This window comes from Castor canadensis, chromosome 19, assembly GCF_047511655.1.
Source record: "Castor canadensis chromosome 19, mCasCan1.hap1v2, whole genome shotgun sequence".
Lineage (NCBI taxonomy): Eukaryota > Metazoa > Chordata > Mammalia > Rodentia > Castoridae > Castor > Castor canadensis.
The window spans coordinates 40556544-40583395 of NC_133404.1; the positions used below are offsets into that span (position 1 = coordinate 40556544).

Sequence of the window (26852 nt, forward strand, 5' to 3'; positions counted from 1 at the left end):
AGACTTTGTCAACTCACTAAACTGGAGCTTCCCCTGAGCCATGCCCAGGGCTATACAGAACACAAGACTGAGCCACAGCTAAACCTCACTTTACCCAACAGCAAGCTCCCTGGGAGCCATGCAAACCAAGAGTTTGTCAATTAATTTAAATTTTAAATGCAATTTGATATTTTAATTTGTTAAAACAAGCATGCATTGCTTTTATAATTAAAAATATAAGAATTTTTTAAATGGAAACCAAGATTTATGAATAAAATTTCATTTCAGTAGGTTCTAGAATAACAATGTGCTTATCATCAGTGGATCACCCACTATACACACCAGAATGCACTGGCTATTTTACCTGGAAACAAATGATTATTTTTATATTTTTCCGTTTCATTTTTTGCTTGTTTTTGGCAGGACTAGGGTTTGAACTCAGGGCATCATGCTTGCAAAACAGTCAGTTATTTGAGCCATACCTCCAGCCCCCTTCCCCACCCCTGCTTTTTCTTAGAGCTTGGAGGAAGAGGAGGAGGGAGAGTGATGGTGGGGGTTAACCTAATCAAGGAAGATTATAAGCATATATTGAGATGCCACAATGAAACTCCCCTGCACAACTAATCTACACTAATAAAAATGCTAAGTTATAAAAAAAGGAGAGTTTGAGTTTCTAAAAGAATGGGATACAGTAGCTATATAATAAATGTCTGTATTAGTCTGTCTTCTAGCATTATAATTAAATACATGAGGCTGGATATGTTTTAAGGAAAAGAGGCTTAGTTGTCTCACAATTCTGTCAGTTCAAGGGCATGGTGAGATCTCAGCTTGACTCTGGTATAGATCTCAGGATGGATGGCATCATAATGGTGGGACTGTGTAGGAGAGGGAGCACTCATGTGGCAAGACAGGAAGGCAGAGAGAAACTGGGGTCCCACAGAACTACTTTAATTCCTTCTGAGGGCCTGGCCTTGGTGACCTTCCACTGGGCCCCATTTCCTAAGGTTTTGTCACTTCTTAATTTTGCCACACTGGGGGACCAAGCTTCCAACATATGAATCTTTGGGAGATACATATCTAAAGGGAAGCACTGTCTAATAAAATATGTAAATGAGTGATCTAATTCATGGTAATTAGGAGGGGAGGGCACCTGATTAGCACTGGGCACAGGTAAGAAAGACCAGATTCATATATGAGTGCCAGATCACACGTGGCTGGCCTCAAAAGTGAGTGGACTTGGGCAACAGGAAGTGGGGCTGGAAATGCTTCAATTCTTCCTGTCCATATCAGATCCTGAGAAGGAAGGGAGCTGAGTCTATAGCAGAGGTACAATGTCCCAGCTGAGAGCCAGGGGTAGTGACCAAGAAAAGTAGTTCAGATAGCAGCTTTCATCAGCGCTTTATTGAAAGAAGACTGTAAAACCCAAATGCTCAGAGATAAAGAGCCTCAAAGTCTCCATGGCATACAATAACATGCACACTTTCTCACTAATGATGATAGGTTACAGTTAGAAGCAGTGGCCACAAGAGGAAGAGATTAAAAAAAAAATTGTAATTCACCTGCCCAACTCCACTAACCTCTATTTAAGATCTGGTAACCAGAGCCCAGAAGTTACCACTGGATGCTTTGAAGTCAGACATGACCCTAAAGCTTAATTCACTCTTTACCCAAGAGTAATCCATACCCTAATCATCAAGACCTAAGAACTAGATAAAGCAAAGGTTAGGAATTTCAAACAGAAACTCTCTGTCAATTACAGCAGGAACTAATACTTACTCAATGTCTTTCTTAACAAGACATTGACCCAAATCCAGGAAATCACCCCAGAGGCCAAAATGACCCCTCCCTGTTTTAACAACCATGCCAGCCACCCAGACCCATGACCTTTGACCAGGTGCATTCCCTCTAGTCTGCAGTATAAGACCAGGAGATGGGTTTCACCATGTTGAGTTTTTGTTCCCATTTTCCGCATGGAGAATAGGAAATGCCTCTCTCTCTTTCTCTCCACCCCTGACCCTGTTGTGCTTTCAGTCTGCTGAAAATGTATCCTTTCCTAAGAAACCTTACTATTACTTTTACTAAATCTTTGCATCTTGCTTGAATTCTTCTGCCGGATGCAAGAACCAAGGCAATTTTTTGGCCATTTTTCTGGTGACAATGATGTCAAGGGTCAGAGGACATGGCTCTACCTCACTTGACACCGACACACCCAGGGCCGGTGAGTCAGCAAGCAGGTTTTTCTCAGGACAATGATATCATCTCAAAAGGGCAAAACCATGTGCCCAAGGCACACCGTGCATCACATCTGTGGGCATCCAACTACAAAAAGCCTGATGGCTTAGCCAAAAGTTAAGGGAGATGCGCTCACCTTTTGTGGGGAGAATTACAAAGCTGCATAGAAATCACACGCGTATACACAGGTCAGACAACTGAGGGCCAATAACTGACCTGCAACCTCAGCCCCTGCTTCCAATTTCCTCTTCTCATGCACCAAATTTGCTGGAGATGGACCCTGTTGTATATAAGAGGGGTTCTTTGTGGTGGATGAACACTCTCTCCCTGGAGACTCCAAAGAAGAGTCGGAGAAAAGAGTAGGGTCTAGAAACAGAACACTGACCAACAAACTGAACACCTTGGGTCCTTTCAATGTTCTTGATGTTCGATGTATGGAACTTCACCTTCCTTCATGCGAACTTGACGCTGATGATCATGTTTTCCTTCCTAAAGCTGTTTGCCCCTTCCCAGGACATCATTCTCTGACTGTTTTCATCTTGCGTGCCCCCAACAGTTCCTTCTCTGTTTCCTTTGAAGAGTTGCTGCTACTGCCTGCCCTTGAACACTGGTGTCCTTTGGGAGGCTGCTTTAAGTTTCGTTGTCATTCTGCACCATGGATGACCTTCAGAGTACCTATAAACTCCTAGAAAATTATTTAAACTTTTCAGATTTCTGGTCTATGAGTTTAAGATGGCTATAAAGGGGTTCACAACTACCAGTTAGCAACACCACTGCCCTGCACGTGTCCTGGTTAATTCTCTTCAGCCTTCAGACTGAACGTCACCTCTGCCCTGATGACTCCAAATCTTCATCTCCTCCACAGCCTCTCATTTCTCTCCACTAATACCAACTTGGTCCTATATGGAGCTCAAAACATATCCATGATGACACAGCTCATTGTCCCCTTTGCTTCATGGATTCCCAAACTCAGTGGTCATCATAATGCCCTATCCCTTACACAAAGTGATGTCTGTTTTCTGTCCTGCTTCCTATTTATTCCTTAAATCCATGCCTTCCCTTCCATCCCAACTATCCTACTTGTGTGGACTCCAACATTTCTTATCTGCACACTGTCCTAACTGGTTTCCATGGTTCCAGTCTTTCCAGGACGTTTTCCACATCACTGTCTGAGGTTCTGTCTAAACTCCAAATAGGATTATGCAAATCTCTTGTCTAAAATGCACTGAGGGTCCCCCCACTGCTTTTAAGGGAAAGTCCAAAGTTCTTAGTAGGGCAAAGAATCTAATCATGAGCTAGTACCTGCCTACCAGCCCAGCCCCATCTCCCCCAACAAGCATATGGTCAACTACTTGCAATTCCCAAAGCATATCATGGTCCCTCTCATGTCTGTTCCCTTTATCCCCTTTTTACTCATCCAGTTCCCTGCTCAACTTTCATTCTTCTTGAAAGACTGAACTGAAAGCATTAACTTCTCCAGGAAGAATTCGTGGACCCCAAACTGGGTAGGTGCCCCTTCTCTGGGCACTGTCATAACCCAACAAGTCTGTACTGTTCACTAAATTATAAATATCACATGAGCAGGAATGATGTTTTTGCCTCCCAAAAGCCTTACAGTATGATACAAAAGAAAGTCCTCTATAAATGTTTGTTGAATGGATGGATAAATGAATAATGGATGAATGAATGAGATGTTGGTTATATTTCTTACCTGTCTTGTGGCGTTGGATGCAGCTTGCAACTCCTATGGATATCAGTTCCTCATTTGCAAAGTGGAAATATTATATAATAATAGACAACATGTGTTGACTTATTCATATAACTAGAAATTAAATAATCAAAAAGTTATTGAAACTGTAATAGCAAGGAAGATGCATGATGATATTAAGGTGAGAAAAAGAATAGAAGAATTCAGACAGTGTGGTTACAACTATATAATAGAGACACATGAACAAAAAAACACATTCACATGAAAGGCAGGAAAGATATGTACAGACATTTGTCCTTGGGTAGTATGACTATAGGTGATTTCTCCTTCATTTTATATTCCTATATTTTCCACAATTTCTTTAGAGGGTGTACATTACTTTTATGATGAAAATTAAACTGTTACCAAAGAAGAAGAAGTAGAAACAGGTTTCCAAGAAAAGAATCCTAAGTCCTCCTCACTTGGCAGTGTGTTCAGTGGCTCCCCATACTCTCAGCAGGGAAATGCATCATGGCCCTCCCAGGTCTTTTAATTCCTTTACAAAGGCAAGTTCACCCCACTGTGCTCACAGCACTGCTGGGCAGCCAGGTGCACGAAATGAGGATGCCTATGAACTTGCAGCCTAGAATGAACTTTGCCCTTGGTTTTGCGATGACAGAAGGAAAGACCACACGGGCTCAGTTAGTTCTTCTGGATCCGTAAGTTCAACACAAAGACAAACATCTTTCTTGAAACCTTGCAGTGAGATAACAGTCCTGGAACCAGCTCTTTGGGATGTCCCATTTTCAAGTTGTCAATCTCTGCCCTTGCATCTCAGGACTCATTAAGACTTGAAGAATTGCTAAAAAGAAAAATTACATGAGATCATATGAGTCACAAATAAATATAAAAAAAGAGTTGAAGAACTGATAAATCAGAGATACTGTTCTGACCTACTTGAAAGGGCTTCCAGGAAACCTGTATGCTCATCCACTGCTGGTGGGAGCTGAAAATGGTACCATCTTCTGTTGTAAGGTGTGTTTGACCTTAACATTGACTTTGAAGACTTTAGTCAGGATGGTTTTGATGGTTAATTCCATGCGTCAAGTTGGCTGGGTTAAAGGATGCCCAGATAGCCGGTCAAACAGGATTTCTGCTGTGTCTGTGTTTCCAGAAGAGAACAGCATTTGAATCAGTAAATAAATAAAGCAGATCCACCCTCACCAATGTGGGTGGGCCTTATCCAATGAACCGAAGGCCCCAGCAGGAGAGAAAAGTGGAAGAAGGGTTCATTCTCTCATTCTCTTTTTGAGCTGGGATATGTATCTTTTTGTCTTTAAACATTCAAGCTCTTGACTACTAGTTTTCAGGACGTTAGATATCAGAATGCATACCACACACACACACACACCTTTCCTATTCCTTAGTTCTCACACTTGGTACTCAGACTGAACAATTCCCAAAATAAATCTCCCCCTACAGATTTATATATGTAGTATTGGTTCTGTTTCTCTGGAGAATCCTAACACATGTGGCAAAAGATAAAACTCACAGAACGTTCAACAAACACTATGTAAAATATTTTTAAATGGGAGCAATGTAAGTCCCAAAATAGATATTGATAGATTCGATTATTATGGTATTGTTAAACATATTACCATGCAATTGTTAACAAGGTAGAGGAATAACTAATTACGTGGATAGTGTTAATGGAATGCAGTTACGTTAAAAATCAGATTACAAAACAGTCTTATGTATCTCTGATCCCATTTTTCAGTATATATAAGTGTATCTACAAGCATAGAAAAGAGACTAAAAGGATAAATAGGAAACCGTTAGTGGCTATTTCTGAATAGCAAAATTTCAAGTGGGTTTTTCTTCTTCTTTAGGCTCCTTTCTATTTTCCATATTTTTTTGCAATTGGCTTAGATTGCTTTTGTAACAAGAAAAAATATTTTAAGTTATATTTTTGACAATCGTCTGATTCTCTTGAGCCATCTTATTTTCTTGGTTTCATGCTGTATATTGGGCATCTTTGCTTCAGCTTTCCAAAGGTCCAGCTTCTTCAGGTTTAGGGAATGTATCTGATTGTGTTCAGCTTCGTCTGCCCTGACATATCATGGAAACCTCCCAAAGACTCTAGCAATTTCTACATTACCAACCAATGTCTCCTTATCACTGCAAGGAGCAGAGTATTAGGACCACATTTGCACAACAGGAGATGAACTTAGCAGGGATGTAAGTCAAGAAAAGTTGGGTGCTCAGCTTCTAGTTGCACGGGACTAGTTGTTTGGACTCCCTGATCTCAGACTGTAATAATTCTTATGAAGGTTGTTCACTGTACAACAAACAATCCCAGGTGGCAAGTGGGGGCACAACTCCAGTCCTTGTTCAATTCACTAGACGGTGTACTTGCTGCAGGACTCTATCCTTCAAGATGGAGTGGATTCTTTCTAAAATTCACAAGGTGACCATTTTCTTGCCAACTTGGGCACCTGCAGGGTTGTGTCTGCCTAGAGGGAATGTTTTTCTAACTTGCACAAAAGCACTATGAGCCAATAGTGGCAACATCCCCAACACAGTGTCCATTAAGACATCAGTATTGATTTCCCCCATCAGCCAAGGTGGATTCTATAAAGATATTAGATGTTTTCCCTTCTCCTATAATCCTGTAATCTGTTCTTACAACCCAGCTTGCTTCAACCCCAAAGTCCTCTACCTTCTTCTGAAGCAACCAATAGCGTTACACTTCACCCCAATGTGTGAAACAGGGTGTAGTTCAATGGTTCTCAGCCACGACTGCACATCAGAACCACTTGAGGAGGCTCTGAAAGTCCAGCTACTTCAGCCACACTTCACGCCAATTACACAGAACCTCTGGCATGGGACTCAGTCAAGGTTGAAGCACACTAGCTTACTAGAAACAACTTGGAGTTAAATTAAAAGTCTGGGTTTAAGACTCAGTTCCTCCAAAGATCACCACACAATCTTGGCCAAGTTACTTTACTTTTTGCCAGCCTACTCCTAAAAATGTGAACTACCAGGTCAGTGTTTCCCAGTCAAAATTATTCCGTAACTGGTAAACCTAAATATTCTATCACTTACCCCAGAACAAGACAGAGAAAGTGACACAACCACTGGGACCAAGTGTGTTTGTGTGTGTGTGGGCGGGGAGAACAAGCATAAGGTGCTAAGAGTTTGGCTCACTAGGCCATAAAGTAGTGGGTGAATTTATAGAACTAGATGCTCCCTGAGGTTCTCCTCAACTCAAAAAATTGGTGTTCTATGCACATGTGCCAAGCTGGCAGGGAGGTAAACCTCGATGCTTGGGCATGGCTCCCCAGAAGGGATTATGAACTGTCTAAATACAGTGCCATTTATTTTTCCCAGCTTCAGGTCATCGTACTCAGAAAATTTATTATCACTACTCCTTCACACCATATTGAGTCTTCACGGTCCTCACACTAGGCAAAACCATTTAGTTATTACCAATCACTCCAAACAGCTGGATCCACTGAGATCCACAAGAGAAGTCAAATCACCCAGCCAGAGAAGTAAAAGTCCTTTTAGGATTTTAAAATAATCAAATCTCTTGCCTTTTCCCACTTTTTAAGCCCCTTCTTCAGGTGATCTGATACAGTAGTTAGAATGCTGGGTGGGGCCCAAGAAGACTTGAAGTTAAGGGGGAGCCCCCCCTGGTCTTAATTGCTTGAAGAAACATATCCTCCCTGGTCTCAATTTTCTCATTTGTAAAATGGGAATGATAATTCTGATCTGCTTTCCTCAGAAAGTTTTGTGAACATTAGTTAATATCATGCAACTGAAAGCAATTAATAAATTCTATTATTTTGGCTGCAATGTATTGTTAGATGTGTCCAGCTACACCCTCCTCAGACTCTGTGGTTCACTAAGGCTAACTCCATCCTCCTGGCCATACTCATTGGCTGAAGGGTACTCATATACATAAGATGGCCAGTGAGCAAAGGCTGGTTCTACTCAGCTAAAGACATTCTCTTTCTGCTGGATGCCATCACCCTCACAAGGGAAGGGGCAGTCCAGAAAATGAAAGTAACACAGAGAAAGAGTGAAAGATGTTTAAAGATAACTTTCTGATGATATCATTCATCACTCATTCCTTCTTTCCTTCATTCAACAATTAATAATTAAGGTCTTATATTCCATGATTATTTCCAGATTCTTGGCATTTGATGATAAACAAAGGAGAGACCCTACCCTTACACAGCTTGCATTCTGGTGGTTGGCTCAAGCAATAAACAAACACTAGATAGATACATAACAAAATGCCAAGTAGTGCTAAGTTCTATAAAGAAAAATTAAAGCAAGGTAAGGAGAGACTAAAGAGGAGATGTTATTTAGATGGAGTAGGTGAATCCCATTCTACCTCTGGACCTTTACTCTAATAAGCAAATAAAGTCTTGTTGAATTGACTCACTACCAGCTGCCACCAAGAGTCCTGATGAAGGCAGCTTTACAAATGTAAAGTTTGGTAAGGAAGCTGCTGATGATGATTATGACAGCAGCACAAAATCCTCTTGAGAAAGAACTAGACCACACCCCTAGGAATCCATGCTGAAGATACTTACAGCAAGGAAACAAGCGAAGGACCAAAAATTATCAATAGATTTCAAAAAATATTCTTCATGGAATTAAGTTCATTCGAGGTCATTCCTCTGGCATCAACCACCGTATCAGTTCACTCAAATCAGAAATTTAACTTTGTTTAGACAATTGGAGATGATGACCAAGCAGTCAGCTGGTCATCTGTGACCACTTGGCACCAGCAATATTGTCAGGATTAACACCTGTCATGAATGTGGACTGGAAGGACACCCTAAAGCATTCAGAGTAATGGAAATAAGGTACGCATGGTCAGTTGACTTCCTGCCATTCTTACAGGGTAGTTGGACACTGAGAGTTTCACACCTTGACCTTGCTCAAGGTTATTAACATCTAATCATCAAGCATGGGCACACACATGCCATGTCATATCATATCATATCATTCCCACACAGTTTTTTTTTCCTGAGCTTAGGTCCTTGGTTTTTAAATTCCAAACAGCCAGGAAAATTTCTAATTCTTTATAACTCACCTACCCAACCTCTCACTTTCCTGCCCTTCCTCCAAGCACACTGTAGAATTTTGGTGTGGTGATTACTATTTAAGCAACTCCCCAGCCATGGGGGTCTTCTCAGATTGAACTCTCAGAAAAGGGGAACATTTTTTATCATCTGGATCCGTAAGATGCACATTAAATAAAGAAAATTGTGGACTGGAACTTCCATCATTGTCCTCCCGAGCTGCCACACCCACACTGTGAATAATTGTCTTACTCATATTAAGACGTGCAGAAGCCAAGATGAGCCTACTCAAAAAATAAAACAAGCATTTCCAACCTTCCTGTAGCTGCTGGAATTTTCTCGTGTTTCTCTTCTACCAAATGCAACAATTTCTCAGCCAATGCATTGCCTGCTGGGAAAAGGTGTTTGGTATTCCTGAAGTAAGCAGCATGAAGACCCTTCCCAGAATGTCAAGCAGATGCTGTTGTCTGTCTGCTGGTTAAAGGTGTCACACACCAGGACTGAAATAAGCTTTACAAAGTCAGGGTTCTGGCAGGAGTGCTATGAGCATTGGTTTGTTTGGCCCTTTTTACACAAAATTTTAAGTCTAAAATAAATATGTATGCTACCAGATAAATATGTATCTCAGCCTGTCCCCAAGAAAATGGTAAAATTAGGTGTTACATAAGGAAAGGGTTCTGTGGTCAAGCCAGTTTGAGAAACACTAGGTTAAAATTTTTTAGGTGATAATACACATGAATTAAGCAGAACTGTTAGTTGATAACCCATATTCTGAATATGCCAGAGTAAGGTTCCTGAATTTATTTCATCAGATTTTTCTTTTTTTAGAGGGAATAGATGTCCCCTCTTCACAAAGTACAAGGTGGCACAAACTGAACCATAGCAATAACCAGGAGAACCTTTCTTAAGTCATTAGCTCTTGGAGATTCAACACAAATAAATAAGAATGTTTGAGACTAGGAGCAGTGGCTCATGCCTGTAATCATGGCTACCATGAAGGTGGAAATTGGGAGGATCATGGCTCTAGGCCAACCCAGGCAAAAAGTTTGCAAGACCCCATCTCAACCAATAAAAGCTGGGCAAGGTGGTGTCCATCTGCCATGCCATCTACGTGGAAAGTATAATTAGGAAGATCATGGTCCAGGCAGTCCCCAGGCATAAACATAAGACCCTATCTCAAAAACAGGTGTGGCTCAAGTGATAGGGCACTTTCCTTGCGAGCGCAAGACCCTGGGTTCAGACCCAGTACCACCAAAAAAAAAAAAAGTTTGAACTCATATTATGAAAAAAGATTAAAAGAATACTCTGGATTCATAACTACATACAACTAACTACAGATTTTTTTTTTAATTCCCTAATTCTGAATTTGTCAGTGACAAACTTTCAGAGATACAAACAAAGCAAAGCTAAAAACAAGATTGGGTCAATTTGACTTCCCACCAGCAGGTGGCGATACCTAAAGTGCAGTGTCCTTTCAGCATGGACCATAGAGTCCTCAGCTAGGAAGTGGCAATCTTGCTTGGATTCTACTTCTTTTTGAGCCATTTTCCAAATATTATTAATCCTGTTGTGTCCAGTGAGTGTGAAAGTTTTAAAGTGCTGAGATAAAAGATGCACAAATGCGATGGAATTGAAAATAAAGATAAATGCTTAAAAGTGCTGGGGAAAAGATAACTGCTGTTTGGGTGCTGTGACTCACTCCAAAAAGACAAAGTACTTAGCACGCAACTTGTTCTGCATGCACCATCCGTGACAGTCAGCAAGAGAGGAGGAAGAAGGACAAACACACAAACTTCAGACTGAGGCCTACAAGCCCTGCCCATAAACCAGATATAAATTCAGGAGAAAACTGGGACTCTGCTCAAGGACCCAAAAGCAGAGTATGGTGAAAGTGCTGTCCCCGAAATGTTCACTCATCCAGCCCCTATGTTATTCAGTGTCTACGATGAGCCAGCCATTGTGCTGGCTCCTGGGAACACATTAGCCACTAAAAAAGAATTAGCCCCTGTCTTTGAAGAATTTATAATCTATGAAGGGATGGAGAAAGAGGAATAGACAGTAAACAAACCAAAATACAGAAGGGTGAATGCCATGAAAGAAAAAACAGGGGTAATGACAGGAGCAACACAAGTGAAGGTGGGGATGCGGGGGTGATGAGATAGAGATGGACCTTGGTTGATAACGAGGGAGGGTCATAGGTTTCAAGCCCTTCACTTCTGCACATTGTTGAGTGGAGGGGAGAGGCAGTGAGCTCTCCTCATGACAGAGGCACTCACTGATTGGGGTGGGGAAAGGAGGGATTTACCCTGCCCCACCGATTTACCCCCTAAGCTGAACTGATCTCTTTGGAGAAGAGATGACCTGTAAAATATTTATTAGCATAAAGAAGCAGCATCTGCTGGTTTTAAAGTTTCAAAGTACTCAGAGATTAAGTGGAAAAACTCCTTGGTCCCTCTGGACTCACAAACGAATAGCCTGGCAAAGAATGTAAGCTGGTCTTAAGTAGAACTTCTATGCTGCTTAGCGAGGCTCTCCTGTTAATTTTTCATTTCTTATCACTAAAGAAATGAGGAAATGTTTAGCTGGGTTTAAGTAAGAAGGCTGTCTATTCATGACTGATCTGGATTTTTTTTTTCTCATTCTATGCACTTAAGAATCACCTGAACTGCTTTTGTCTTTCCTACACTTCCTGTGTCACAGTCTTCCTTTGCAGACAACCCTGTCTTTATTTAATAGGTCAAATTTTACCTCAGTAAAATTTATCTGCTATAATGCTGTGTTTTCTAATATTAGGTTTGGATATGAGTAATAGAATAGTCCAAAATTAACAATGGTTCAAAAAGATAGTATTTTTCTCTAAAATAAAAATCAAGACATTAGTAGTCCAGGGAAAATATAGCAGCTCTGATCTACTGAATCCTGAAGAAGCCGGGTGCTTTCTCCCTGGTAGCTTCACCAGACATGACCTCTGTTTACCTCTTGAGCCAATATTGTTGCTTGAGCTCTAGCCATCAAATCTGTATTCAGGCACAGCAATAAAAAGAACAAGTCATTTAAAGAAACCGTCCTGGAAGCCATACTTATTACCACTTCCACTTATATCCCTTTGGCCAGGGCAAGTTGTATGTCACCCCTAGCTGGAAAGGAGACTCAGTGTGTAGTTTTTAAGCACAACTGAAGGTGGTATGAGCTCCAAGTGACAGCACAGTCTGCCTCCTGGGTTGGGCCTCCTCCCTTGGAGGTGTTGATGATAGAAACCCTCCCTGAAATACACCTCTTCAGGTGGGCTAATAACTCCATCACCACCTCCTGTATCAGTGGCCACCAGGTCTTGGGTGGATTGCACGGGGGCGGGGGGCGGGGTGCTACAGACTATAAATTTGTGCCTCATGAATTAAACAGGGAATTCTCAAAGGAAGAGGTACAAATGGCCAGTAAATACATGAAGAAGTGTTCAACTTCCCTGGTTATAAAAGAGATGCAAATCAAAACAACACTTAGATTTCATCTCCCTCAGTTAGAATGGCCAAAATCAAGGACAATAACAACAACAAATGCTGGTGAGGACGTAACAAAACAGGAACCCTCATACACTGCTGGTGGGAATGCAAGTTAGCACAACCACTATGGAAAGCAGTATGGAGATTCCTCAAAAAACTAGAGATAGACCTGCCATATGATCCAGTGACAAAGCTCCCAGGCATCTACCCAAAGGAACGAAAGACAAGTTACAGTAGAGACCCCTGTACACCAATGTGCATCTCACTGCTCACAATAGCCAAGCTCTGGAAACAACCCAGGTGCCCCACAACTGATGAATGGATTAAGAAATTGTGGTCTATCTACACAATGGAGTTTTACTCAGCCGTAAGGAATAATGGCATGTGGTTTGAAGGCAAATGGATGCAATTGGAGGACATCATGTTAAGTGAAGTAAACCAGGATAAGAAACACAAAAGCTACATGTTTTCTCTCATAAATGGAAGATAGATCCAAAGGTAAACATATACACAAAAACAAGAATGATCATATACAAACTCAGATGTAGGACATGTTTTCTATTGTTGGAACTACTCTATGGAACTCAGGGAAGGAGGGAAAGGAAAAGAGAATAACAGAGCATCAACTATATCATAAAACATAACATCAGTGAAGGGAGAGGATACAAGTATGTGTACTGAAATCTGTTGAAGGATGGGGGGGTGGAAGGAAAAAGGCTAAGGGACAGTAATGGAGGGGGTTGAATGGACCCATGTAAAGTAGACTCACAGTGGAGACACACTGAGAAACCCCTTAGAACATCAACTTGAATATTAATAACAAAAGACAGGACTGTAAAATAGGTACAGTGAGGGGGTACTAGTGGGAGAGGAGGGGGAATGAAGGCGATTAAGGTGAGGGTATATGGTGGATGGACTTCATATACTTACATGAAATAGAACAAACAAACCTTTTGCCATTGCTTTAAAGGGGGTAGGGAGCGGGTGGAGGGGAAGAGAGGACGGGGGTGATCTAACCAATGTACAATATAAGCCTATTTGGAATTGTCACAATGAATCCTGTACAACAAATATATTCTAATTTTAAAAAACGCTTGTGCCTCCCCAAAATTCATGTATTACACTCCTAAGCCTCAATGTGATGGTATTTGGAGATAAGGCCTTTGGGAGGTAATTAGATCTCAGGAGTGAAGCCCGCATGATGGACTTAGTGCACTTGCAGGAAGAGACATGAGAGAACTTGCTTGCCCTGTCTGCTTTCTGCCATGTGAGGACACATTGGTCATCTGAAAACCAAGAAGAGACCCCTCACCAGACCACAGATCTGCTGGCACCTTGATGTCGGACTTCACAGTCTCCAAAACTATAAGAAATTTGTTTTTAAGCAAATGATAATTTTTTGTGGTGTCCTTAGAGTGAGCCTGCCTGAAGAACTGAAGCCAGTAGCACTATCTGTCCATCCTGACATCGTGCACTGATGAGTACTCACTCCATGAGAAAAACATCACTTCTGCCTCACTCTGATATTTGATGGTTCTGAGGTTTGAACTCAGGGCCTCATGCTTGCTAAGCAGACACTCTACCACTTGAGCCATTCCACCAGCCCCTTTACACTGATGCTTGAAAACCCTTGAAGGATCCCATTCCTATGAAATTAAGCAAATCTCCCCATGCATGCATGGCTGGTGTCTGCCTCACCACCCAGGTTCATCTCCCACCATGCTCCATCATGTCCATTCTTCTTCATGGTAAATGTTTGCTGATCCCCAAGCACACATTCACTGAGTCAGGCTGTTCTCTCTTCTCTCCTTCTGGAATGTCTCCCCACCCCCCTTAGACCTCTACTCCTTGGGTTGTCACTCAGAATCCACATTACTTCCAGAAGCAGAAGTCTGGCTCCCGGAAGCAGAATCAGGCAATCTTTCCCCCTTAATTGAATGGTTCCTCCCTCAAATGTACCCTGATGGTTCCCTGTCATTTCCTCCACCACATGTTCTGCCAGGTTTTACTGACCTTTATCCTTCAGGGAAATATTAGGGTTTTCTCCATGAAGACTTGGCATGTGTCCTATTTCAGGTTACCCAGGTTCTATTGCCTTGTGCATGGGATTTTTTTTTTTCTGTGTTATATTTTCTAGTTAACCATTACTGATACATTGAATTTTTTGTTTCTATTTTGATCAGTCTATGCACATGTGATAAAGAGGCATGTGGTTCAAACGCTTCCTAAGACAAACACCAAGTTCCAGCCATTCTCCTCCCCGACCTCATTACCCAGCCCCAGAGGCAACAGCTTTGAGATCTTTTGGATGATACATTTAGTATTTACCCCAGTAGCTCTAAATACCATGATAACACTGCTATTTCTTGCTTCTTGATTTGTAGGAATTATCAGTTAACTTGCCACTAAAGAAGACCAAGTGCTGGCCTCTTCTCCCTTTCTCTGCCCCCCATCAGCACACTGTATTAATTTTTTAGTGATGCTATAACAAAATACCATGAGTTGGGTGACTTAAACAGCAGAAATTTATTCTTGTGGTATGAGAGCTGGAAGTCTGAGGTCAAGGTATCCACAGGGTGGCTTCCTTCCAAGAGCATGAGGAAGGGTCTGCTCCAGGCCTCCCTCCTGGCTTCTACTAGTTTGCTAGACATCTTTGGCATTCCCTGGCTGGCAGCAGCACAATTCCAGTCTTTATCATGTTGTTCTCATTGTGTCTTGGTCTCCACATCCAGCCAGCCCCTTTCCACAAGGAAATCAGTCTTACGGGATTAGATGACCATCCCAATGACCTCATATTAACTTGATCATCTATAAAGAACCCATTTCCAAATAAGATCACATCCACAGACACTGAGGGGTAGGACTTCAACATCTTTGGGGTGGGGGTCACAATTCAACCCAAAACACCATCCTTTCAAAATTATCTTATTTTTCTGCTCTTCTCATTGGATCAGCATTTAGTATTTACATTGTAATGAACTTACAGTTATTCAAAGATGAGTCAGGTACTAAACCATGACTCCATTTCCTTTCCTAGACAAGTTTTTGCTATCCCTAGAGTTAGTAACTATCTATTATACTGTTTGATTTTTTTATGTTCAACCAAAAGCTTCCTGCCAATTGTCTAAATCTTCTTTCATCACATTTGCTCACCTCAGCCACCCATCAATTTCACCTTGATGAATTCTTCCCCCAACCCCCAACCTTTTCTGACCTGTTTAGAGTTGGGAAATTTGGGGATTCTTCTTATTTTCTGTTTCTTGGATCAGATGTTTCCTTTTTGTTAGTTACTCCTTTGATTTACATTGAGAAGTTTCCAGTAGCTTTCTAATATAGAATGTGTGGGACTATTTGAGATCTTTTGTTTCCAAAGATGTCTGTACTCTACATCCACACCCAGTAGGTTGTTTGTCTGGATATAAAATTGTAGGTAGGAAATCCTTTCTCTTCAAAATTTTGATAGCACCACTTCATTATCTTCTAGCTATTGGGAAGTCTGAACCATTCCACTCCCTAACCACTTGTATGAACCTATTTATTTCACTCTGAACAGTTTTAAGAGCTTTTTTTGGTCCACAGTGGTAGTAAGCAGAATTCTAAACTGACTTCCAATCAGTCTTGTGTAATCTGAGTGCACACAGAAACTAGGACCTGCTTCTAGCTATCAATCAGGAGGATGATTAGGTTACATTCTAAGGCAAAGGTGAGGGATAGTCACTCTTGTGACTCAAACCACGTCAGTCCTACATCCACAAGGAACTGAGTTCTGCCAACAACCATGTAAGCATGGAAAAAGACCCTATGTTCTAATGGGAAGCAGCCTGGATTGCAGCCTCTGAGGTCCTAAGCAGAGGACTCCGGTGAACTGTGTCCACACCCTGACCCATGGGAACGGTATTAATTAAATCTATTTAGGTCTGTGGCAACTTACTACACAGCAATGGAAAACTAATACAATAAGATCATTCTAAATTTTCATAATAAGACGTTTTAGTGTTGGTTTATTTCCATGCCCTTAGTTATGGGGTATTTTCCTGAATTATTTCATTGATAATGTTTTCCCTTATTCACTTTCTTCATTTTATTTTTCTGAAATCCTTATGACTGCGATATTAAAAGTCCTACATCAAAACTCTTCATAACTTTTTCTCTCCTGTTTTGCATTTTTCCTGTCTTTTTAGTATACTGAGAAACTTGTTCAAACTTCTACACAGTTTTTTATTTCTGTCATAGTTTTTAATTTCTAAAGGTGTACTTCATTCTCTGAATTTTTTTTGATAGCATCATGTTCTTGTTTCATAAAAGAAATACCACCTTTTATATTTCTAAGGATATTCATGATAAACCTTTTTATTAACATTTTCCTCTCCTCTCAAAATCTGTTTCCTTATTGTTGCCTTTTTCTGTCTGCCTACTACTTCCTTCAGGATCACACAGTCTTTCACATTAAGGTATTTCTTTAGCTCTCTGGTGCTCATAGTTAAGAACAGGAGCCTAAAACATTGATTGGAAGCCCAGATTCCATTGGTGGGACTCGTTTGTGAACTACACTGTCCAGTGAGGCTACTGAGGGACTTGCTAGGGAACCTCAATTTAAATTTCTTCAAGCCTTTCCCCCTGAATACTCAGATTGCTCAGAGATTATTCTTCCAATCTCCTATCAGGAAGTTCAAAGTCTGTGTCCTGCGATTCATGGAGAGGAAGGATTAGAGGAGAATGCCTGGGAAATGAAGTGTTCAGTTTGCATCCAGTCATTCTGTCTCTCTCTTTTCACCATGTACTCCTGACTTCAACTGGAGCTGGTACCCTCAATTTTTTCTCTACAGAAAAGAAACCACTCATATTTTGGCCAGGATGGAAGGACTTCCTACCCTGCAGCAAGGAATGAGGGAAGGGATACAAGGGACTAATTGCTGCATGACTTTTTTTGTGTAGTAAAACATATACAACATTAAATCTGCCACTTTAACCACTCAAGTGTAAATTTCAGTGGCATGGATTACATTTACAATATTGTGCAATCATCACAACTATCTATCTGCAAAATGCTGCATTTCCCCAAGCAGATGCTTGGTACCGTTAAGCAAGACTCCTTCCTACACAGATTTCCTCCTGTTCTCTTTATTCCCTCTCTGCCTCCAGGCCCAAAAGTTTCTGATGCTTCAACCTCTGAGCTTCTGAGGATTCTGCAATGTGAATTTGATTGGTTCTTGACTTTTTACATTGCTGGTTTAGGATTCTTCTTTTGCAAGTCAGCTACACAAGTTACCACTTGCCCATCAACCTTCCTTTTTCTTTTCTTTTCTTTTTTTTTTTTTTAATAATGGGGTTTGAAATCAGAGTTTTACACTTGCTAGAAAGGCATTCTACCACTTGAGCCATGACTTCAGCCCTTTTTGCTCTGGTTATCTTGGGAAAAGGGTCTTGCTTTTTGCCCAGGCCAGCTGGGACCATGGTCCTCCTATTTTCTGTTTCCTGCTGTAGCTGGGATGACAGATACATGCCACATTGGCCAGCTGTTGGTTGAAGTGGGGTCTCAAGAATTTTTTGCTGGTACTGGCCTTGAACTGTGATCCTCCTGCTCTCAGCCTCCCAAGTAGCTAGGATTACAGAGGTGAGCTACCATTGCCCAACTCGTCCACCAACTTTCTAGCTCTCAAAATGTTATCTCCAATCTCATTCTCCCCAACCTTACAGAGTTATGGCAGAAAGAAACCCTTTACAATAGTTTCAGTTGTGTTTCAGAACAACGTGAATTTAGATGAGTGTGCTAAATCTACTATTTTTATCAAAAAGTCAGTTGGGTATGTAAATCTAATATCTGACCTCTTTGCCAGTGTTCTCACTTCCAAGTGTCTTTTAACCAACTCTCTTAAGTAGACAATTACATTTTACACATTAGAGTATTAAGGCTTCTTTCTATTAAGTCTAACTACAAACACATAAATGACAAATTATGACATTGTCTTTAAAATATGGCTTCATTTGAAAGAAAGAAAGGGCAATGTCATAATGACAGAAATCAAGAGAGAAGTTATCACTAAAAAGTACAGGAAGGTCATAAACACCTGCAAAGGGTTTGGGGTATTTTGACTAGTTTTCAAATATCCACGTAGGATTACGCTTTTCATGTTGCCATCAGGAGCTCTCCCCAGTGCCACGTGGCAACAGTCGGGAGCCTCCACACTGGGCATCGTGTTCTCCAGCATACTCAGTCACTACCTCCTCACTCATCGGCTAGGGAGACAGTGGGGAGCCAACCCGACTCTGAAGAGCCTCTCCGGCCTGCTGAGGCTTTGTGCTTACAGAGCCCTCAGAGTTGAGTCTGCGGAGTCATCTGTAACACCTTACATCCTCACGACCCCTAAGGAGAAACTACTATGAGTTGTCACTTTAAAGACAGGAAGTGGAGATTAGGGGATGTTTCTAGACTGGAATTTCCACTGCTGACCTCGGCTGAGGAGTGAAGGAATCAGGAGACAGCCTGAGTGTTCCCCCAACCCAGAGCATCTGTGGAGAATAGTCACTGGCCACATGCGCCCATGACTGCATCCTCTGGGCACCTGTCCTGGAGTTGTCAGGCATTTGTCCCCAACTAAAGGAGGGCTCTGTGGGGGTAATGATAGTCCTGCTTTCAGATAATGCGCACTGGATGTAAATCGGGATTCAAATGCAGTCCTGCCTGCTTCTGATACTGAGCTGTTTCCACAAGCACTGCTGCCAAGAGGGCCAGGCTAGACAGTGAAGAGGGCAGAGGGCTTGGGTGACCAGATCAGGAGCTGAAGCAGAGAAGAGGAGAAGTAGATAGTGGGGGGGGGGGGAAGATCCTGTGTTAGCTTTCCAGAGCTGTGACAAAACACCTGAGAAAATCACCTTGAGAAAGATTTACTTTGGCTCCCTGTTTCAGAAGTTTCGGGTGATGGTCACTTGGCTCCATTGTTTCTGGACCTGTGGTGAGGCAGAACATCACGGTAGGAGCACATGGTGGGGCAAAGTTGCTCACCTCATGGCAGCTGGGAAGCAGAGAGAGGGAGGGCTAAGGTATTGTGTGCCGGCAAAGGCCCACCTCCAGTGACCTGCCTCCTCCAAGACCACCTCCTATGGTTCCACTGCCTCCTGGCGTACTGTGCATCTGCTGGGGACCGAGCCTTCAACACATGAGCCTTTGAGGGACATTGAAGATCCAAGATGGTCCAGGTGCCGTTGCTCACCCCTGTAATCCCAGCTACTCAGAGGCAGAGATTGGGAGGATCGAGGTTCAAAGCCAGCCTGGGCAAATAGTTTGAGAGACCCTATCTTGAAGAAACCCATCACAAAAAAGGGCTGAAGGTGTAGGCCCTCAGTTCAAGCCCCAGTACCACAAAAAAACAAAAACAAAAAACAAAAAAAGCCAACTAAAAAACCAAAAAAAAGATCCAAGCCATTACAGGGCTGGAGGGACAGAGTTCATCCTGGAAGAGGGAGGACAACAGTGAGTGACAAATATCCACATAGGTACTGGAGATGATGCCTGGCCCCTGGAATGGGGAATCTGGATATAAACTGTAATGGGTTTTTCGTGTCCTGTTAGCATCTAGCTTCCAGTAGAAGATGAGAGTGACCCACCACCAGCATGCACCTAGCAGCAGAGAAACAGATCATGTAGGCCTAGCAGGTGAGATGTTTGGAAAGGTTTTAGCTGGCAAAGTGATGTTATCTGATTTGTGCTTTTGAAAGATTCTTGAGGCGGCTGTGTGGAGAATAGGTATTAGCAGAAGCAGGGAAAGAGGTGAGAAAGACATGGCTACAGCCAAAGAGCATCTTCTGATTATCAATGCATAACATACTTCCTCAAATTTAGGGGAATTAAAGCATTAATCATTTTATTGTGCTCAAGAATTCAGAAAGAGCCCTGTGGAGATGTCTCATCTGAGGTCATGATGTCTGGAACCTCAACAGGGAAGTCCAAAATGGCAGGAGATGGCAAAGCAAGACTTAGCTGGAACTATTCCCTGGAATGCATATGCATGCCCCTCATGGTCTTCCTTACAAGATGGCAGCTCAGTTAGCAACCAAAAAAGGTGTTCTAGGAGAACCAAGCAGAAGCTTCACTTCCATCGTAATCAATGGGTCCCAGAATTCCCAGCCCACCCATATTTAAGGGGAAAGAACATTAACCCCACCCTTTCATGCAAGGAATGTCAAAAAACCTGGTGCCATATCTTAAAACTGCTAATGAGAGGTGATGGTGGCTAGAAGTAGAGTGAATAGGAGATGGAGGGTAAAACAAGGAAGTTAAGAAGGTGAATATGGTTGATGTACTTTTATACAAGAATGAATACAGAATTTTTAAACCTGTTGAAACCACCATAAAAAGGGGACTAAGGTAGAAAGGAGAAAGATAGAGGGGATGAACCAATCCGGGTTATAATGCATGTATACATGGAAATGTCACAAGGAAACCCCCTGTGTAGAATCTTAAACAAACAAAAATGTCTTTTTTTTTCAAAAACAGAGAACAAGAAGGCAAAACAGGTCCTGTCTGGGGGTTGGTTCAAGTGGGAGGGGGGAGGATAAAAGGAAAAGATGTAGGAGGGTGAATGTGGTGGAAATACAATGTACTTATATTTAAAAATGGAAAAATTAGACCTGTTGAAACTATTCCAGGATTGGGGCAAGAGGGATAAAGGAAATGAGGAAAGGGGTGGATGACCTATTGTAGAAATTTTTGTAAATTTCACAAGGTACCCCCAGTACAACAATAATATAATAATTAAAAAATGTAAAAACAAAAAAAGAGGTATTAAGAAATCAATCTGTAGAACTTGCTATTGAATTAGGTGCTGGAGGAAGGCTATGGTGTTTAAACATACAAATCACAAAGGACTGCTGGGTTTTGGGGAAGATGGTGGCACCACTTACAATCTGGGAAAGGAGTTGCTCTAGAAGACTTTATTTCCTTCAAAATAAGGGTTTTAAAAGTGACGTTTCTGACCACCTAACATATACAGAGTTTGCACTTGAGATGCTTTACTTTTTATTTAATCTTTAAAACAACTGTGTGAAGTAGGTAGGTTTGTGTTCATTTTTCAGATTCAGAAACCAAGATCCCAAGGGCATACTTCCCTATGCAACATGTAAGTGGCAGAGCCAGCATGCAGAAAGACTCTGCTCTTTCTACTCCACTACCCTACTTCCGGATGGGTCCTTGAAATTCAGAATGGTTAAGTAACTTACCCAAGAGCACAAAGGAAATGACAGAACTAGACTTTAAAGTCATTTCTGGCCTGAAAGTCCCTGCTCTTGCCAGTATGGGCACTGAGTGATGGTGACAGAACAGGTGTATCACCAGAGACCCCTCAAATGGGGAGTAAAGCTCTCTGTGAGGGAAATGTCCCCACCTCACCTCATGCTCTCTGGATGTCCTGTACGTATGGCAGCACTCTGAAGGGTAGATGAGTCTCGATTTTAAAAAGAAAAGTCCTGACATTAAATGCCCTGACCTAATGATTGCTCCCTATAAACCACCCATAGATCGTGCTTCAGCACGGCACAGTGCTGAAGACACAGAGCTGCACGAGTGTCATCGACTTTTGAAATACAGAGAGAAGCTGTTTGTTTTGTTTAAATCCTGAATCTTTGATCAACCACATCACGTGCCTTTGATGCTGGCAGCAATGTGCAATTGCTGAAAATTTAATACCGGGTAGGAGACAGGTTAAAGGGGAAGTGAGAAGGGAAATGAGTGAGAGGTGTGATGCCCAAGAAAAGACCACAAGAGGCCAGGTCAAGGATGCACAACCTTGTGGGGACAGACAGGGAGGCAGGAGGAGAGGTAAGGCAGGCTGTCCCCTAGACCACAACCCGGAGGCCCCTGAGAACTCTTTGGGGGGAATTTGGGAGTGGGGATGGTCAGAGTGTAAATGTCCCTGCAGTTCTAAGGATGGGAGCTGAATGGGTCAGGCTATTTTCTGCAGACAATCAACACAACTCTAGTTAGTTCATCTTCTGTGGGAAAGGAATGATTTGGAAGGAGATCAGAAGAATTAACAGGAACCCTAGAGAATGAAGCAGAGCAGCAGAGGCCTCCCCAGGATGACCAGAGGAAGAAACCCACTGATGGGCCTCCCCATCCCCCAGTACCAGCTCTCTGCAGGTGATGCTGCTGGCTGTCCCCTGCCATCTCTGCAGAAGTGACTAGTCTCTGATGCTCTGTGTCTTTGCGTCACCCCTCCACATTTGCAGGTCCAGGGAGGAGGCTCTGAGGGACACAGACCAGGAGGGCTGTGTGTGTGTGTGTGTGTGTGTGTGTGTGTGTGTGTGTGAGAGAGAGAGAGAGAGAGAGAGAGAGAGAGAGAGAGAGAGAGAGAGAGAAGAGAGAGAGAGAGAGAGAAAGAGAGAGAGAAAGAGAGAGAAAGCAGGTGTGGGGGTAGATTCCAGGAGAGGAAGAAGCTGGTCCCAGTGCCCAGAGCAGGCTGCCTGTGTTCTTCACGATGTCTCACAATAGGTACTGACACACTTGCCTTTAATCTAGGTCCCCTAGAAACTCCCTGCCCCATGGCAGGGTGCCCTCAAGGAAATAGTATACACAGTCACCTGGCAGACAGGCCAAAATGCAGAGAAGGTCAGCGAAGACCTTCTCTTCCTCTGTCTCTTTCTTCTGACAAGCTCAGCTGTTATCCCAAGACCCTCTTCTTCATCTCCCCTAAACACTACAAAGTGACAAAGAAAGGACACCCCTGAGGTCAGAAAGTGGAAGTCACTCAACATGTGACTCCCTCTGCTTCTCCTGTGGATAGCTGTGGCTCATGCCAGACTTTGGTACCAGTCCAACCAAGAACAAAGATTCACTGGTTACTAGCTGGGTGACCTTGGCATGCCATGTAAGCCTAGCTGAAGTCAAGTCAAATGAGAAACAATAAGACAATCGTCTGCCTCACTGCTCTGTCCATGGGAGTCAATGATCTGAGGCTGTGTTACTGTATAACTATGGTGCAGTCAGCTCATTGGACAAGCCTGCTGGCTTGCAAACACCAACACCTTTGCTTCTGTTTTTATTCTCAACATGACTTCCTTTCTCTGCCCATGACACATTGAGTGAAATATACGTATATTCTCTGGCTATTTGCAAACATTAACAGTTTTGTATGTAGTGGAAATCTGGTAGTGTCTGATAGAAAATCTTGAGTCTCCTTTGAGCTGGATCTCCCCCTCCCCAGGAGGAACTGCACTGGGGAAAGAAGAAAGTAAGGTTCTCCATGCTCCTGGCCTCACCCTTGGCCCCAGTCACTCGCTGTTCCCTATTCATCTAGGAACAGGATAGGGAGCTGGGGACCAAGGGAGAACAAGGGTCACAAAAGTTCTCACTGGCTGGCACTGCTGCCATCTGTCACTAGTGCCCATTGACTGGGGGAAGGGAGGTTTGAGAGCCCTGCACTCCTCACTTGGTACTTCTCTCTGCACAGCCTCCCCCCAAGCAGGGGAGTCCTCCCAGATGGTGCCTCACCTCTCCTTCCAGAGCCCATGTTCAGTGGCACAACACACACAGTTTCTGTTTTATTGGGAAGTCATCTTGCATGGGGCCCTTTCCACATGGCTCCAATCCCAGCACCTGACAAGTACAGAAAAATTCAACTGGAATCTGGAAAGGTAAGCCCCTCACCTGACCCTTTCTCCATGCTCTTGTGAGAAAAGTGGCTTCATTCAGCTACAGCTTTTAGACACTTTCAGGCCAACATCAGTCTCAGCCCTACGCCTGCAAACTCTGGAGAACTCAAGTCGTGTTCTTGCAATAGTGCCCTCACCTCACTCCATCCACAATCCTGGAGTCCAAAAGAATCCTTCCTTCCCTTAGCTGGAGGACAGTGGTGAGCATCTCCATCGCTCTCCTGATTAATATCTCGTTCCATTATTATCAGGCAAACTATATCAGAAGCCATGTCATTAACTCATCTTTAACTGGAATGCGTGCTATGTCCCAAAGACTTAGGAAGAACACGAGGAAGCTGCAAAGTTCCCAGAAGAAACTTATCCTAGCATCATCCTGTGCGTCCAGGAGTACCACTCCAACCAGATCCACAGATACACTGGGCAAGACTGGGGGAGACAGACAGAGCTGGTCTCCTTCTACGTCCAGGACATGCTTCAAACCAGGGCTAGGGACCCCCTGAGCCTGGAAGCTAGGACCAAGACATGCAGGAAGCTCTGGGAGCCTCCTCTGCCCCAGCACACCTGGTAGACTCAAAAACAGGGCTATGTTCAGGACCCCTACTGCTTTCCTGCTGCTGAGCAATGGAGGGGATGGGGAATAAGATGCTGATAGGATGATGAAGGTGACAATGACAATGATGATGACAGCAATCACAAGTTGCTACACAATCAGTCCCCAACTTCTGATGACTCAATTAATGATTTTTCAGCTTCACAATGGTGCAAAAGCAATGGGCTTTTTACCCTGAAGGCCTAAATAGCATCGGTCGAATCCATGGTTTGAAAAATAGGTAAAATGTACATAATAAGCCTGAGGGGGAGTAAGAGGCCATCGCTTAGGTAGTTATCAAGGCCTGGCTGGGATCAGGAAACATTCTTCCTTAAAGCCAGGGGTTTGGTTGCCCACTCTTGGAGGCAAAGGCAAAGGGGGAATGGTTAGAGGTGGTAAAAGAAGCCAGCACCCATGGACCAAGGGATCCTAAAGACGAAAGAAAAGAGTTTGCAGAATGAGCAAAGGTCTTGAGAGACCAACAACTGTCAAAGGAAGAAGCAAGGGAAGGCGACACTGATAAGGAATTCGTCTGATGGAGTGAAGCATCCACCTGTGAACCAAGTCAGTAAGGAGGCCAAGGAGAAGCTTTCCAGGTCAAGGGGATGCAGGTGTGGGAGGGGCAGCTCACTACACTGCAGCCTGGAGGCATAGGCTCATGTTGGCTACAACTGCAGAAGCCCCTTTAGGAATAAGGAAGAGGCCCTATTGCTAAAGTATTATTATATAAAGAAAACTATTATTTTACCAGATAGCACCAAAGAACCTCATAGGGAAGAAACCATGCTGTCGGAGTTTTGGAGGTGCAGTGTGGGATCCTGGAGGGCTGGGTTGGAGAATTAAGCTCCCTGACAAACTAAATGCATGGAAATGTGCAGAAAAGAGAAAGGAGGAAGGAGAGAGAAAGCTAGAGACATCACTGGGGACTTGAGTTGTGAGAAATGGTGGAGGGGAAGGAAGGGAAATTCTCCATTGTAAGTGCTACAGTATTTCTCCTCTCGATGTCTTCAGATCACAAGGGGACTCTATTATGCACACTGCCTCATGGGAGCTGTGTTTGAGAGGTGTGACAGTGCAAAAACTGTGGGTCAAGAGGAGCCTTTGCCCCTTTCCAGGGTAGTAAGCAATATGAAAACAAAGGCCCATATAGACAACAGGGATTATTAACCATATAACTAGCAGGAATATCCATGTAGAGAACAGGGATTATTAACCTCTTAGTGGGAATCATCCAATCAAGATCATCATTGACTAGGAAAGCCTTGGAAATTTATAAAATTTATAAAATTAAGGAAGGGGACTAGATTTACCTCATCCTTCCCACAGGACTAGAGCTGGGATTTCACCTAGTTCTTGAGACAGAGCATCTCAAATTTCCATCCACAATGAAATCATCTGGAATTTTAGTCAAAAACAGATTCCTATGTGGAGCCAATGTGGAGCCCATTACTTGCATGTCTAAGCTCCCATGGGCTGCTGCTGGTGGTGATGTGGGGCCACTCTGTGAATAGCACTGGTTAAGGCCCAGAATGACCCTGGCCCCTGACACCAACCGAAGGGCCCTCCCTACCTGCATCTACCTCCCTACCTCTCTCACCAGAAAGTCCAGTGCCCTTGTAGTGTGGAGGTTCATGTAATCCCACACTTCCTCACACCATGGACCACCAACACACCCAGGAAAGGAAGGAGATCCACTGCCCTCAGACCCATAGAGGGCAGTGGGCAATCTCTTGGATGTGGGGAAGTGCGAAGCCACTAGCTTTCTCCCTGCCACTCAACATCCTATTTACTTACTGACCTGTGCATCCTCTTGACCTAAGCTGTAGCTCTGTGAGAGTCAGCCCTGGCATACAACAGATGCTTAATAAAGGCTTAATAGGTGGAGGCATGAATGTATTGCACCCGAAAGTTCTGAGCAGAGCAGACATTCCTTTTGGACCAAAGTGGGCAGGAAGGTGGGGGACTGGAAGCAACAGGGAGGCCCCAGGCTTGAGAATCTCCCCTTTAAACACTCATGATCCCTCTAGTCTCCCAGCCTTTTCCCGAACCCTAGTCAGAGACCTGGACCCATTTCTCCTACTCTAGACCTAAGAACCAGACTGTGCTGGCAAAGATGG

The 26852-nt window shown here is 43.1% G+C and overlaps 1 long non-coding RNA gene across 2 annotated transcripts in view; it reads right to left on the bottom strand.

The window, feature by feature from the left end:
• Positions 1-349: 349 nt before the first annotated feature.
• The window catches only part of LOC141419210 (uncharacterized), a 59339-nt gene continuing 32836 nt past the window's right edge, over positions 350-26852 (bottom strand). The window contains exons 3-5 of one of the 2 annotated variants that reach the window (XR_012443873.1): positions 4852-5060; positions 3923-4760; positions 350-2896 (exon numbers count right to left, since the gene is read on the bottom strand). This is a non-coding gene — a long non-coding RNA (uncharacterized lncRNA). Of the gene's footprint in view, positions 4761-4851; positions 5061-26852 lie in introns of both variants that reach the window. The other variant, XR_012443872.1, reaches the window with a different exon arrangement.